The 12,460-nt window shown below is 42.2% G+C and overlaps 1 protein-coding gene across 1 annotated transcript in view; it reads right to left on the reverse strand.

The window, feature by feature from the left end:
* The window catches only part of SERPINE2 (serpin family E member 2), a 64,041-nt gene that overhangs the window by 27,649 nt on the left and 23,932 nt on the right, over window positions 1–12,460 (reverse strand). The gene's annotated exons all lie outside the window — the stretch shown is intronic.

Below are 12,460 nucleotides of genomic sequence, written 5' to 3' on the forward strand. Positions count from 1 at the left end.
GCTCAGCCTAATCATTATTTAATTCTCATAAGTGCCCTTCATCCAATTAAGCCAATATTTACTGAGTGTTCACTGGGTGTCGGGCCCTTTTCTAAGTGCTAGGCATATGACATAACTGAATGGACAAGACTCTCACCCGCACTGAGCTTACAATCTAGAAGGGAGACAGAAAATAAGCCAGCAAGCAATAAAGCATTTTCAGAAAAGGATAAAGAGCACAATGATAAAATACAGGGATGCGAGCAGATGAGGGGCCGGCAGGGTGCGGGGGGTGGTCATTAGATAGGGTGATCAGGGAGCCATCTCTATGGCAGGAACATCGTGATGAGACCTGAATGGGGGAAGGAGCCAGCCACACTCCGATGGGTAAACAGTACGCTGGGCAGAGGGAGAGCAGGGCCGAGGCCCTGACGTAGGAATAAACTTGGTGTATTAGAGGCCAGTGTGGATGTGAAATCAAGGTCGTAAAGAAGGGAGACAGGTGGGTGAAGCCGAAGGAGAGTTCAGATCTGGTAAGGTCCTGTAGAGCCTGGAAAGGCACTGGGATTTCACTCCAAGGGTCACAAGAAACCCCTGGAGGATTTCAAACAAGGGAGTGAATCCCTCGGGTTGCTCTGATTATCTTATAACCACATGCGCTTGATCCTTTTACCATAAGCACACTGCTTTTAAAATTAAAGAATTATTAATTAAAATAAACTTAAGTGACTGCTTTAAAGTTACAATACGGTAGGACAATCGGTAAATTCATCAATTTTGAGGATGGTGTTGCTTACACGGATGTTCTCAACTACAGTGATTTGTTTTAAAGAAGCTTCCTTCCTTAATTACCACCCACAGAGCTTTCTCTGGCTATGACAAATAAGAGGTAGGAAATTTACATGTATTTATGGAAAAGCAAATACTTTCATTAAGTAAGAACTTAACAGTGGCAGCTGGTAAAACAAAAGCAGCATTCGTGATGTTGCTAATTCAGTTCTTCCCCAAGAGGCCCAAGCTCCTGCTAAGCACAGTCTCCCATGGAGCCAATGTGTCCCACTCTGTTGTTACGTGTGGGAGGTTAGGGGTGATTGCAGAGAATAAAACAGAAGGGGGCCTTTTAAGAGACAGGTGACCTGGAGGGAGGGGGAAATCGTGTCTCTGTGTGCTCTGGGGGAAAGCATGGGCACAACCACAGTGTTAGGCAAAACTGGCCCCGTATTTGGTGTCTCCTTGCCTTCCTTTCTACGCACTTTCTGTGCTTCCCACCCTAGGGCATAGGAGATGTTCAATAAACACTTGTGAGATTAATCCGATGGCTCATAAATACTTCCTATTTTTATTAATTAATCTTTCCCTGCATCACAACAGCGTTTATGGAGTGTGGCTAAGAAAACGCTTGTGTTTAATCCTGATCCTCACGGTCAGCTCAAGACACTCTCTGAGGGAAGAGCCACCATCACATCGAGCAAGGACTGTGGGCACACGCAGAACTCCCTGCCTGGCCCCCCGACACAGAGGGCCCCACCGTGAACCACTGAGGCCATCCTTCCAGCTGATGTCGCAAGTTTCTTATATGTTGTGAAACAAGCGCTTTTCTAAAGATTTAGAATGTTCCATGTTTCTCCAGAGCTTCATTGTAAAACAATTGTATCAACTCAGCCCGTCTAAATTCAAAACATGTAAGTGACCTACATACGCTGCTCCCGCTTGGGCTCAACGGGCCAGCGTGGCCTATTTTGACTTTGGCACCTAGGACTGGCTCTAATGCCACGACAATCCCTGGAGTTTCCTGGAGCCTACTGGACTTTGGAGAGCGTCCAAATCATGACCGTGGAAGCTTTATTCATTCCATCTAAAAACTAGAAACTGTGTTCTCCCCTTCCTTCCTCCCTCTTGCCTTTTCTTTCTTTTGAGCAATAAATATCCTCTTTAAAATTTAATATAGCACAAAGTCATCATAAGTATAAAACATTGTGTACAATCTTTCTTACAAATGGCCAAATGCAGTGACCAACTTCATCCATCTCAATTGTTGTCTCTTGCATTATAGTCTATTCTGGTGTCTACATTCAGCCCACTATAATCTGTACTCCTGAAGCCTCCCCAAAGAAATGCTCCTAGATTAGTGAATATTTGAATAAATATTAGAATTTGGATTCATAAGACATGAACATTAAACTGGTTTTGCCTCTGGTAGCTTAAAGTTGATAGACTCAAATACTACATATATATTATATATATGTAGTATTATATATTATATTATATAATATAAAAATATATTTTTTATATATATATATATATATATAGAACATTGTAAAAACAGGGTGAAAGGATCAGTGACAGTGAGAAATCTAACAGCTCCAATGTCTTAAAGTCACAAGGACAGTCTCCCAAATAAACAGCCATCTTATTTAGCAGAATTCTGCTTCGTTATAAATTTTCGCTAAAAGAACAGTTTTCCTACGACACGGAAGAAAGCTGTTATGGGTGTTTTTCTGGGTTTCTTGGACTTGGGAAGTTTTTGAGAGCTGTCTATGTACAGTTTCATAAAAGTGCACTGGGACAGTGTTAGAGCTGTGCAGAACTTGGAATCAGAGCTATTTTTGATTGATGTGTTGGGCAGAACTTCTCCTTGGCCTTGGTTTCCTAGGCCAAATGCTCACTCGTCTAAACTCACCTGGCTTATATACGTGTCTAAGAATAAGCTTTCATTTTTCTCCAAAGTTCAGTAGACAGGAGAGTGGGTGTTGATCTATAAATTACTTTAGGCCTGCATAATTCCTAACAATGAAACACACTCATGTCCAAATAGACAATCGTTTACATGAAGTAACTTGGAGTTCTCAAGCTTTGAAATGCTTGATCTCTGGAACAAGCAGATGCCATAATGGGAAGTACATAGAAACCTCCTGTTTATTTTCCTTTTTAAGAGAAATTACACTTTAAACTTTCAAATCAGAGAGAAATAAGAGTGCTGCCCAAATGTACTGCATAGCAACAAGATGGAAGATTATCGTTTGCTTGAATATTGTTTCACAACAGTAAAAATAGGTCTCTAGGCCATCATTGGAGGGAAGATCATAAGCCCATCAGTAGAGCCATCGCCACAGGCATATCCTTCCAAATGCCAGGTATCTCCTTCCCTATGTTCTTCTAGTTTCTCTTACTTCAAACCTTTCTCCTTTCCAATATGGGGAATGTTTATGAAATAGTTGGGTACTGCTTTGAGTTTTAACCATGATTTAACGTAGTAAATAATGGGATGGTAGTTTTGCAAATGCCAGACTCAAAATATAACCCTAACATTTATAAATAGACTGCTTGCCAATAGCAGACATTAGAGGAACCCACTCTCTGTAGACCCAATGGCGTCAACCATTTCTTCTACACAGGTGATGCTCAAATATGCAGCTCAAATCCTCAAACTCTCTGCTGAATTGCAGTGCTATACTTTCAACAGTTTGCTACCTGTTTTCACTTGATCGTTTAGAAAAATTATCCACTGGTGGGGAGGGGCACTAGTCTCCAAAAATCTACCAACTCTTCTCTTTTTCAAGAATCATAGTTTCTGTTGAAAGAGCTTGCTTACCCAAGCCCGAGCCTCTGCTTCTCTCCCTTAGCCTCCACCTAGCAACAGTGACACTTCTACCCAACTCCTTCCACGGTGTGTGTGATGTTTTTCCTGATTGTTAAAGATGAGGTTCTTTATTCTCTTCTTTGAATTCCTATAGCATTTCCTATTTGCCTGTCTCATTTTAGTTGTTTTCCAAGTATGTTTTCTTTCCTCCCAAGTAGACTGGAAGCTCACGGAAAGCAGGGACTGTAGACTCCTGGTGCCCACAGGGTCAGTTTAGGGCCTTACCATTCATTGGTAGACACAAAATCAGAGGTTGACCCGTGGGACTAATCCAGCAAGTGTTTGATGTGCAATACAGAGTATTCTAAAAATATTTTTAGCAACTAAAAGTCAAAAAACGTCACAAGTCTAGATTAGGGTTATTCTCAGGAAAAATGAAAAAGAGTGGACGTTCTAGTACTACTGGACCCTCACCCCCACGGCAAATGTTCTGCACAGACGCCACCCCTTATGGGCTGGGCACCCACTTTCCAGCGTGCCTCGCTCCCGCTGCTCCCTGCTGCCTCACACCCTGCCATGGCCACCACTGCCATCACCTCTCCAGGCTGTGTGAGCACCTGCGACAAGACCCCTTAGCCTGGAACCAGTGCTGAACAACTGAACGGTGGCAACTAGGATAGCCAGACACAAAACATGAAGCTCATTTTCTACCTAATAAATTCTTTTTATGAAATAAAAGTTTACATATAGTGCATGAACAAATGATAAATAATATGATACTAGTCTGCTCTATGTAGCATAATAAGTAAGTTGTAGGCAGACAGCTTGGTGGGAAAAACCACTGGAAAGACTCTTCTGGGTCCATTCATAGCTGGATGGTGCACACCTATTTTGGGAGGACACAGAAGCGTCTAATGAAGGAAAAGTTCTCCATGCTCTCTCATTTTCTATAAAAGGTTTAAAGTGATCATGTTTTATAAAACATACATATATTTTTAAAAACATTATATCATGGGAAATATCAAATATATGCAAATATTTAATACTCCCCCCCATACTCAACATCCAGAAAAAACAATTATTAACTCACGGCTTGGTTTATTTCTACTCAAATCAAAGATGATTTTGGAGTTAACTGCAGACATCATATAATATCATTCAAAATAATTTCAACATATAGACTCAGCCTAAGGATTTAAAATATATATCCATAACATCATTATCACACCACAAAATAACTCCTTAACATGTCAAATATCTAGTCCATGTTCGCATTTTTTATAGTATATTTGAATTAGGATCTAAGTAAGCTCCATACATTGCAACTGGTTACACCTCTTGCCTTTGTTTTTTTGGTTGGTTGTTTGTTTCATCTTCCACTAGTTGCTTCATTTTTAACCTTGGAATTTTTTCTGTTGAAAAAACCAGGTTATTTGCCCTGTAGAGTTTCCCCAGGGTAGATTTTGCTAACTGCATTAATGTCATGCTGTTCAACAAGTTTCTCTGTCTTCTGTCCTTCCTGTAAACTGTTAGAGCTAGAGCAGGTGTCTGCAAGCTACGGCCCATGGGCCAGATCTGACCACACTTTTTGTTTTGTTTATGGCTGCATTTGTGCTATGATAGGGAGCTGAGCAGAGGTGCCCGGCTGCAACAGAGACGGTATAGCCTGCAAAGCCAAAAACAGTTATTATGTGGCCCTCTACGTGAAAAGCCTGCTGACCCCAGCTGTAGGGACTGATCAGATTCAAGTCAATTTTCTCTTTTTGTAAGAATATTTTGTAGAGGTGCCGTAGAGCGTGGTGAAATCAGTAGATAGTAGCTGACTGTCTCTTTCTGTGGTGTTAGCAGCTACTTATGATGACCGCCTAAGTGCACTGTTTTATTAAGAGTTACCCAATGTGGGTGCTGTTATAATTCTAACTTTCCTCCCTCACTTATTAATTAGAATATTTATATAAAAAGAAGTTTTCCATAATCAACTACTTGGTTGCCCTGAGGTTTATTTTGTGTTACAAGGGCAGGACAAATTCTTCATTCATTTCCCATATCCAACAGTTTTCAAAATAATTCAAAATAGGTTGATTGACCAGAGGGTTCTATTTTCTGTATCACTATAAACTCGTGTTTTTCAACATACTTTAAGGGTCTCGATCCACTGCAAATTTATTCTTATTGGTGCTCAAAATGAGCCTCTTCACACTGGTTCTTAAACCTTCTGATACAACCCTACAGTCTTGTTAGCCTCCTTGCTTTCCGGTTTGACTAGATGTTTAGGCTCATTTTATACATCTTCTGTTCCAGATGGAATCAGCCACTTCTCCAGGGAGCTCTGGTTCCTTTTAGTGAGAAACAGTAGCACTGAGCACCCTTATCTAATACACTCTAAATGTTTTAAACTGTGGAAATGCTGAGCAACAGTGATAAGGAAAATCCAAAGTCCATTTACACCACTCTCTGGAATATATCCAAATACTGAAATTCAAATTATGAGAGCCAGACTGGTGACTGTTTCACACCGATGGCTCAAACATCACTGGAAAATCAAATTATGAAAGACCAGCTGCTGACACTGAACCGGTTTGCCTCCCATGGCCATCTAGACTGAGGGAGGCTCGCTGGATGATGACAAGATAAAGGAGTCTGCTGGGCATTAAAAGCTGGGCTGGGAGAATCAAAGTAGATTGCCCTCGTGTGACAGCAGCGAGCCTCCTGAATCAAGCCCAGCGTAAAAATGGAATCCTAACAGTGCAGATGCCAGCGACAAACAACCGACACACAGCACGGCAAGGTGAGTCCCCGGATTTATCTCAGCCTCTCCCCTCCCCGCCCCTCAGTGAAAGCTGACACCTTCTCAGGCACTGGGAAAGTCTCGCCATCCTTCTAGTCTCTGTGTTGCTAGGATCCTGGTTCTTGGAACCTAAGGCCCCTTATTAATCTACAGGGGCTACAGCAGGTAGAGAAAAACAGCAGGTATGTTTTGTCCGAATCATGACATCTCTCAACAGCTTTTCCTGCCAGGGCTTCCCAAAGAAATAAATGTACAGGCCGGGCACGGTGGCTCAAGCCTGTAACCCCAGCACTTTGGAAGGCCGAGGTGGGCAGAGTGCTTGAGGCCAGGAGTTCGAAACCAGCCTGGCCAACATGGCTTAACCCTGTCTCTATTAGAAATACAAAAATCAGCTGGGTGTGGTAGCACATGCCTATAATCCCAGCTATTACAGAGGCTGAGGTGTGAGAATCGCTTGAACCCAGGAGGTGGGGGCTGCAGTGAGCCGAGATTGTGCTACTGCACTCCAGCCCAGGTGACAGAGTGAGACTCTGTCTCAAAAAAAGACAACAACAAAACAAATGTACAGGCAAGGTTTGTGGCTGCCAAACTGAGACTTCTGAATGGCCTTAAGTAAAATCGTGCTGTCCAGCATTCAGACCAAACATTTCTCATCAGTACTTTGCCAACACTCAACGGTGTTTGGCAAGAGGCATTCTAGAAACTCTTCAGGAGGTGAGCCATGGAGATTAAGGCTGTTTCTGTAAGGTGACAGTAATTGTTAATGTACAAGTAATCGGGGTTAAGCCTCACATATGGTCTCTGTCTCTCAAATCTGTATAAGCATTACTGAAATAATGTCCACCAAGACCTGTATTCATTTTCCAAACATCTACCACATTTTCTTATGATACCAAATCAGGTGAACAAGCAAACTAAAGTACATCTTGGTTATCCTTGGGAAGTGTACTAAGTACTAGCAAAATGACTCAGCATCTTTAAAATTTAGAGAACAAACAGGAAATGCCAACTTATCAAGGGGACAGCAGCTTGGTAGTTTTAAAATGTGTTTTTCAGGTTACTGGAGAAAGACTTAGAGACATCTGAATTTTTTCTTAAATTTTTGTCTGCCTTCAAAGTGTATGCTCATTCTATGACACTAATTAATTTGGCCAAAAAGGAACCTAAAAATGTTTAGGAAATACCTTTTCAGCCGCTGAAAAGTATGGCAGCAACATCCAAATGGTCCCTTCAATGAAAAGACACATATTTTATTATTAAGTACACTCTGACATCAAGTGCCTTTTATCCATATATTATCCATTCTGAAATCTCTTTGGGTTGATGGGAAAAGGCTAGGGGGAAGGAGGGGATTAGAGCTTTGTTAGCAGTCTGTCTTTTAAAATTCAAGATTACAGGATATTTATTCTATTTTCCTCTAAGTTTCCGGGAAAATTCACCTAAAGTTCAAATTCCAATCCTACTACCCATTAACCAAGAGATCCAAGGCAAGTCACAATCTTCATCCGTCTTAGCTTTGTCCTCTGCCATATTAGAAATCATATCTCAAGGGTGGCCATGGAAATTCAATAGGTGCAAACTGAAAGACACAGTAACCAGCCTAATACCTGGCTCAGAGCAAGTGTTCAGTAAATGCTGGCTCTCTTCTTCTGGTCCTCTTCAATGCTCAAGACCTGAAATACTCTGATTTGTATTTCAGCAACCATTTAGAAAGTCTCAAGGATCAAGCTAAGAAAACAGTCAAACACTGCTACCTTGATAAAGCCTTGTCTGTATCTTTATAACTTCCTTAGACTATTTAAGACTCAGAAATAAATTAAGACAATGCTGGTGCGTTTTGCCGTCTCTGTAAGAGAACTGAGGGGTCCATTACTGTGGGAATGGAGGGGGGGTGAGTATGTCCCAGAAAACCTTTAATAGTGCTGAGATATGTTTTTCAGTCTGCTGACTCAGATCATTAAATCTGGTTTACCTACGTATCAAGTCCTATAGACTTTTCTTTTTGATATGTCTTTAAGACGTAATGGTCCAAATGGCTGATTTCCTAATCCAGCAACCAAGAGGTGACCCAAGACATTATAGTGACATTGACCAATGGTTCTCAATCTTTAAAAACAAGGAAGTACCTTTTTAATTTCTCTCTTCAGCAAGAGACATGGAAGTACCTTTTTTAGACATAAAAAATATTACACATAGTTCATGACCATGTTTTTAGTATTGGTAAAAATACGTAAAATACAACCATGAATTCTTAAACATGTCAATAAAATGCAAATTCTTTTTATCAGTATCTAGATACATTTTAAGAAATCATATTTTGAGATATTATTTATCAATCTATAATCAAAACTGGGCCATGAACATGATTTCTCTGATCCTTTAGAATAACCCTGATATGCCTATGGGCCTCCAATTCAGAGACGAGAAACTAACACTCTCTGGATTCTTGCCAATTAAAAAATGAGTGTCAAGTGTTAGAAATGTAAATTGATTTTTAAAAAATCTTTTTTAAAGGCAATCCCTAGTACGCATAAATAATCTTAATAATGTATCTATCTATTGGAACAGTAATACCCCTTCTATCAATCAATCCTAATGTAATAATAAAAAAGATTCAGGTCCAAAAATGTTTACTATTATTTTCAGTAGCAAAAGTATTGCAATATTCTCTGCAATAAATAATTGCAATAGCAATTATAATTGCAAATTAAATCTCCAATGGAGGGGACACTGTGGGTGACCTTTTACCAGCTTTGTGCACTTATCTCCTAGTTTTTATCTGCTTTGTTGCTAATGGTTTATACCTGTTACCTCGGTCAATTACTAGTGGGAGTTGAAGGCCACTTTCTTGGTTGGCCCTAAGTGGTTGAGAGTTCACAAACACCACTCCCTCCCTGAGGACTAACAGCCATTGACTACTGGTCTGCTTGTTAACTGACTCTCCAGGGCTCCCCATGAGCTCTGAGTGTGGGACTTCACCTGGTATTTCTTGCTTGGTTTCTTCCCTTTCTAATTCCCACTTCTCCCCTTCCCTTACTATTTCAACTGGGAGCACTTCCTAATGAATCGCTTGCACTTTATCCTTGGCTCAGGGATTGCTTCTGGGAGAACATAACCTAAAATGTCCAACAATAAGGAACAGTTAGTGACATCCATCCAACACAATATCCTTTGGCTGTTAGGAACCTATCTCTGAAGAAAACTTAAAGACATGGTAACATATTCTGGATATATCTTAACTGGAAAAAAGGATGGTATAATTAACTATGTAAAAATTATACACAGGCACAAATTAGCCAGGTGTGGTGGCGGGTGCTTGTAGTGCCAGCTACTTGGGAGGCTGAGGCAGGAGAATGGCGTGAACCCAGGAGGCGGAGCTTGCAGTGAGCCGAGATCCCACCACTGCACTCCAGTCTGGGCGACAGAGCGAGACTCCGTCCCAAAAAAATAAAAAATTATACACAGGCACAAAAAAAGAGTAACGGGACAGATATTAAAATATCTATATAGTTATTTCTGATGGTGGGAATATGAATATTTATTATTCTGTATACCGTTACGTAGCCTTCAAAATTTCTGTAATGAAATCACCACTTATAACAAGCATCCCTTTTCCTTTTATCAGGAACTTAGACTCTGGAATAGCTGAAATGTGTTCTAAAGGGGAGCAGAGAAGGTTATGGAGCACAACAGTGGCTAAACCAAAGGATCATAAAACTTTAATAAAAATGGTATTTACTGGAAAAGGAGAAAGAGTTGAGAAATAATAAAGTGGAATCTTTTTATATACACTAAGATGAATGTTACACCCCATTACAACCCACAGACCATTTCATGTTGAGTTTTTTCAGTAAATGGTGGTGCTATTTTGGTGAACATGATTTGACCTATGTATGTGGCCAAATCTACATATTAGATATTTAATGGCGGGGATTATGACTTAATTTTTTTATTCTCTGTGTTTAGCATAGTACCTGGTATATAGTAGTAACTCAATATATGTTGGGTTTCCTTGCCTTTCTCCCCGGCTCACTTTAATAGGAACGTGGGAGCTGCTGAGTTCCTGCCTGATAAAACCCCATATCCTCCATGAATACTGCCAAAGTGTTGCTCTCACAGCCTAGAAAAGGCATCTCTGTTTATCCATAAGGCATGGACTCTCCTTGTGAGAAAAAGAGGGCCTCCCAGCAGACAGGACGGGCCCTCCTTCAGGTGGCCTTTCTGGGGTGACTTGCACAGGGCGGTTTGGAGACCTAATGCAGCGTTCACTTGCACTTTCCCTCTAGCTGGGTCCTGCTCCCTTTTCACGAGGAAGAGGAGGGAAGCAGGGGTTTGGGCTCCGTTTTGCTTAGCTAAGCAGGTAACTGGATAAAATTGGTTTAGAAAGCTCCCAGGGAGTAAGAACAGTGGTTGTAAGAATAATTTAGATTATATATGAATGTTTTAGGTTTTTCTCTCAGTGGCTGGCTGTTCTGTTTCCTGAACCTGAATGATAGAGCTGGCTTTGGCTTAGGAAGAAAAAGGCAGCCTGTAAGGAGTGACCAGGCGGTAGGTGGGGAGGACTGGTAATGTCATCCACGGTTCCCTACTGCTGCTTTGTGGGTTTCAGGAGGTGCACCGTGTCAGGAGGCTGGGGCTCCTCTATTCCTGCAGAGGAACAGCTGCCCAGTCACTCAGCCTGGGGTTCACACCTTCCGCAGTGCTTGTTGCAGGAGGTTCAGTGTAGTGTGTGCATGTCCACCTCCAGCTGCCAAACTTCTCAAGAGGATGTAGATGAACCTGGGCTGACAAATTGGATAAGGTGGGCTGGCAGGCCAAAGCTTCAATTACCAGTACCACATCCTTTCCCTTCTAGGATACACAAAAGTAACTGGCCTCATTCCTTCCTCTCCCAAATAGAGAAGCCTTGGCTTGAAAATTCCAGGGAGTGGCCACGCGAGGTGGCTCATGCCTGCAAGCCTAGCCCTTTGGGAAGCCAAGGTGGGTGGGTCACTTGAGGTCAGGAGATCGAGACCATCCTGGCTAACACAGTGAAACCCCATCTCTACTAAAAATACAAAAATTAGCCAGGCATGGTGGCACACACCTGTTATCCCAGCTGCTCAAGAGGCTGAGGCAGGGGAATCACTAGAACCGAGGAGGCAGAGGTTGAAGTGAGCCAAGATCACGCCACTGCACTCCAGCCTGAGCAACAATCAAGACACTGTCTCAAAAAAAAAAAAAAAGAAAAGAAAAAAAGAAAAATTCCAGGGAGAACCACTACGTAAATTGGTATCAATGCAGTCATTGCATTGATGAGAAACAGTCTAGGACTTCAGACGGAGACTCTGATTCTAAACTAGGGAAAGTCAGAGGGATCATTGTGTGGCGCCTGGGGCGAGAGTGGGAATGTGTGTTCTCTTGTGCCCTAGAGCAGGCTTTCTTTATCTCGGCACTACTGACATAACTCTTCAGTGTGGGGGCTGTCTTGGGTACTGCAGAAGGAAACCCATATCCACCTGCATACAGAAGACTCTAGATTCTCCTGGGGCTCAAGTGCCCAACAAAACCCACTTTGTTCCTTTGAAGTCAGGGTAGTATTTCCAAGGTTGCCGTGTAAACAAGTGTCCCCTATTAAGTTGGTTTATCCCTTCATTTATTCTACAAATATTAATGAAGCACCACAGTGCCAGGCCCGGCGCTGGGATGCTAGAGAGAGAATAGGCATGAAAAGGGGCTTGGTACCTGCCCTCCCAACTCTCAGAGTCTCAAGGCATGGTTCTCCACCTGGGTGACTCTGTCGCTCAGGGAGCATTTGGCACTATCTGAAGACTTTTTTTTGGTTTTCACCACTGGGTGGGGGCCAGGGAGGGTGGTGCCATGGCATCTGGTAGGTGGGGGCCAGGGAGGGTAGTGCCATGGCATCTGCTAGGTGGGGGCCAGGGAGGGTGGTGCCATGGCATCTGCTAGGTGGGGGGAGGCCAGGGGTGCTGCTGAGCAGCACCCACAATGCACAGGGCAGCCGCCTGCAACAAAGAATTATCCAGCGAAATGTCAGTAGTGCCAGGTTGGGGAAGCCTGGTCTAGAGAGGAAACAGACCTTAATCAAATCGTCTTATTACTTAATTGATATT

This window comes from Pan troglodytes, chromosome 13 (assembly GCF_028858775.2).
Source record: "Pan troglodytes isolate AG18354 chromosome 13, NHGRI_mPanTro3-v2.0_pri, whole genome shotgun sequence".
NCBI classification, from domain to species: domain Eukaryota; kingdom Metazoa; phylum Chordata; class Mammalia; order Primates; family Hominidae; genus Pan; species Pan troglodytes.